The sequence below is a fragment of the Notothenia coriiceps genome, unplaced genomic scaffold (assembly GCF_000735185.1).
Source record: "Notothenia coriiceps isolate Sejong01 unplaced genomic scaffold, NC01 NC01_scaffold00037246, whole genome shotgun sequence".
Lineage (NCBI taxonomy): Eukaryota > Metazoa > Chordata > Actinopteri > Perciformes > Nototheniidae > Notothenia > Notothenia coriiceps.
Genome location: NW_011369947.1, coordinates 20590611 through 20594549, shown reverse-complemented (window position 1 = coordinate 20594549; position 3939 = coordinate 20590611). Strand labels below are relative to the sequence as shown.

General features: G+C 41.8%; 1 protein-coding gene and 1 non-coding gene across 4 annotated transcripts in view; one reads left to right on the top strand and one right to left on the bottom strand.

Moving 5' to 3' along the window:
* Positions 1-3939, bottom strand: part of gtpbp3 (GTP binding protein 3, mitochondrial) — a 633967-nt gene that overhangs the window by 133157 nt on the left and 496871 nt on the right. The window lies entirely within an intron of this gene.
* Positions 251-322, top strand: trnap-ugg (transfer RNA proline (anticodon UGG)). The gene has a single exon. It is a non-coding gene; the product is annotated as a tRNA-Pro (tRNA).

Here is a 3939-nt window from a genome sequence, read left to right as displayed (position 1 = left end):
GGGGGGGGGGCCTCATCTCACAATGTCGCTTGGGGCTCCAAGTTGGCCAGGGACGGCCCTGATTTTGTTGTAGTTGCAGCCCCGGAGCGAGCGCGTCTTGTTTGAATTATGCGAGTAAACACAGCTGACAGCCGTGGTGAAACTCGAGCGTTTACAGCGAAGCGAATATTCGCATCGCGTCCGGTGTGAACGCAGCATCTAGACTAGAGGAAACACATTCTTATTGTGTGATAGACGTGACACTCCTTGTGGCTCGTTGGTCTAGGGGTATGATTCTCGCTTTGGGTGCGAGAGGTCCCGGGTTCAAATCCCGGACGAGCCCTTGTCTTATGCTGTGTTTCTTAAAATAACCCTCTAAATTTGTTGCATCAATAACAAATCGGTTGAACAGTAACTAAACAACAATTGCTAATCCTGAGCGCCATTAAAGGACCAAGGCAGCTAAAAAGGAGGACATTTTATTTGTCTGCAAGCCCTTTTAAATCTTTAAAATTGGTATATTAATGATTAAACCAACCCTCTTCCCAGTCAACCCTCAAACATTAAACCCAAAGACATGTAGGTGAACTATAGGCAATCTATAAATAGAATGAATTTGTTTTCTACTCTTTGACAACCGTGCTTAAAACTGCACGAGCACAAAGATCACAGTCCCTGACTCCCTGCTCTCTTTTTTTGTGTGAATTCTGTGAAATGTAGCGCAGAAACACAACAGTGAGTAATTCTGATAAAAGTCTTTCCTCGTTTCAGCGCTCTAATGAACCATCTGGACTGTTTCTCTCTCGTTTATGGAGTCGTCAATTATGGCTACAACAAGCAATCTATAAAGACAATTATAGAGCTTTAATACGATGTGTTAAAGTGTTTTCCCAAGGCTGTGTGTGTGTGTGTGTGTGTGTGTGTGTGTGTGTGTGTGTGTGTGTGTGTGTGTATTTAAGACACTTTCATTTAAGAAAAAAGATGCCAGAATGCCAGAACAGAGTATCTTTCATTGTTTTCTCATTCATCCTCTTCTGCTTCATCTTTGTTTTGAAATACTTGTAAAATATGTTTTTTTGTGCTACCTTATATGAACTTGTATGAGATTCAGCCTGACACAAAATGTATCCAAACCTCCAGGGAGAGGCATTAAACCAGAAGTGGTTATTTCTGCTGGGGCCCCTCAGCATTCCCACAGGGGGCCCTGGGAGTCCCTGGAGAACAATTTGAGATTTGATTTCAGGACACCCCACCAAGACTGAGCCTCAGTTTCATGCGTAACACTTTGCGCTTTTATATGTTGTTTACAGTTTCTTTTATTGTGTTGGTTTTGTTTCCAGGGTCAAGAATAAGCTCTGAAATGTATCTCAACTTTTTTAAGTTAGCGTGGATGAAAGAAATGAAAAGATAAAAGAGGAAAGAAAAGAAAAACATTGACAATTTTCCAGAACAGATATCAAATGGAGGGGATTTTCCCAATCATTTTTTTGTTAGCTTTTTCAAAGGAATTGATATATTCAATCCCCTTCACTTTTGAGATTCAGGTCGATGTAAGGATTCTTTGCATAAATAAAGTAAAAAAATGTATTACCTGATTATTAGATGTTAGTTTAGTGGTATGATTATCACTTCAGGTGAGCGAGGTCCCGGGTTCAAATCCCTGATGAGCCCTTTAAAGAACATCAAACACTTTGATGTAGAGAAACATGAACATTACAAAAATTACAACTAAAATTAATCAAAGTGTCTGATAGAGTACAAACCTCCATAAAATCTACAATTAAACTACATTAGCACATTCCCACTTCAAACCATTGAACCTAGTCATTAAAGGTGTGGCACTAGTCTTGCAGCCTTTTTAATTTGGGAAACTGTGTCTACGGTAATACAGTTGACACATTTAAACCGACTGAGTGTTGAGGCAGTGGAACAGCTTCTGGGGGCTTGTTTTAAAAACAAACAATTATTCCTTTGAGTACAAAAAGGTCAAGAGTACAAATTCCATATATGCCTGTGGCAAGAGTTTAAAAGCAGTTCTCTCTCAGGTCTAGTCACACTAATACCAAAATATGACTCAAGGGCTGCTAAAACAGAGTCTCCATCTCGTAATGTTGCAGAAAGTCTTAAATAACTTGTGTATCTACTTCATGATTAAGAAACAAACTAAGCAGATTGGATTAAAAAGCCGTCATGAACGGTGACATAAAACCTTTCAAGTTGATATGTTTAACTTGTTGCTTTTTCCTACATCAGGAAGGAAGCGTGCAACATGGATATTCTTTGGGAGTCTGTTTGTGTCCACCTGATGAATGTAAATCAAATAGTCACTCTCTTTTTGCTCCATTTTTGGTCTCTACCACCTCTTGACGGAAGTGTGTGACCATTTAGCTGCTAAAAGTGTGGATAGTGTGGCTTTCTAAGACATTTTGATTGTGTAACAATGAAAGTACGTTTCCGAGAGTTAACCAAAACAGTAAACTCAAGGCCGTCCCTCCCTACAGGGGAGAAACAGAGGGCCTCATCATATAACTTTGCGTGGGGCCTCATGTTGGCCAGGGACGGGCCTGAGTGAAGTTATGTGTGGGACAGAAGAACAATGAACTGAAACTCTTTATAAAGATCCATAAAGCAAAAGGGAGATGCAGATACAGTTTAAAGACACCCAATACTGTTTAATATAAAATGAAAACACAGATTATAGACGCTTTCAGTGAACTCAATTTGCAATAAGTACACTTTATATTTAAAACGTATTAAAACAACGTTATTATATTGATACATTAGTGCATCAGTGCTGGGTCTCAGATTAAACCTGTTGAATTCATATCACTTTGGCTCACGCGGCACTAATAGGGATTAAACCAGCAGCTTTTCATCAGCAGTGACAGGATCACCACTGTTGGCATTTTCAAAGTTCCTCTGCATTCAGACCTCCTCCGGCCTGACCGACTGCCTCTCTATTCAACCCTCCTCTCATTAATTGTATCACTGCAGTGGAAAGGCATGCTCATAATCTGCTGAACAATGGCCGACAAATAGACCAGGGAGCTCGTTCTTCGACGGCTTGCTGCCAGCTGCACACACCCAGCTTTTCAACCATCAACTTCTCTTATGAAGTGTTGAAGGACTCACACTGCCATCATTCTGCATTGTTTCCCTCCGTCTTCCCAAAGAAAACAGTCACTAAAGTCTCATTTGTTGCCACTTCTCCATGGCGGGCGTGGCGTTGGATGGAGCCCTTTTTGTGTCCGTAAAGGGATTATGAGGGCTTAATTGAGTGTGCTAATTGATGGGACAGTGAATGGTGCTGAATGGAGTGGAGGGGCAGATGTGGTGTGAAACCCCTGGCTCTTTCTAAAGAATACAAATCAGGAGCAGAGGGATCTATTCTCCGCTCTCTATAACACTCAATTATCCCTTTCACACGGGGAGCAGAGGGCCGAGCGAACAGATGGTTTCCACGCTGAGAGATGTATGGAGGCCATCACTGGGCACCTTTTCTTCAGGAGCAATGGGCTTTTTATTGGCTATTCATGACGCCAAGGGTCTCAATAAGAACAATGGACGACTTGAGCAGTCATGAATCGGAAAGTGAGCGAAGGTTTTGGGTTCGGCCCCGGCGAGGCGTCCGTTAGGCTTCAAGCTGAAGAGAAAGGAGAATGAAAACCGTGGAGGGCGTGTTCACCTGGGGACGAGAAGCTTACCGTCTGTTTGAGTCAAGAACAATAATGTCCTTGATCTCAAACTCCACCCAACAATAACATCCATCCAGCTTGAGAAGAAAAACGGTTTCACCTGAAGGGGAAAACTTCAGGGGGAAGTTTGTGTCCAAACATGTTTTCATGTCTCCAGGAACTTGTACTCCATCTGGAATTGAACTTTTTTGCAACCTGCTAATTTCAACATAAAGCAACATGATTGTACAGTCTGTCTGTGTTCATCTGAATCAAATGCCCCCCC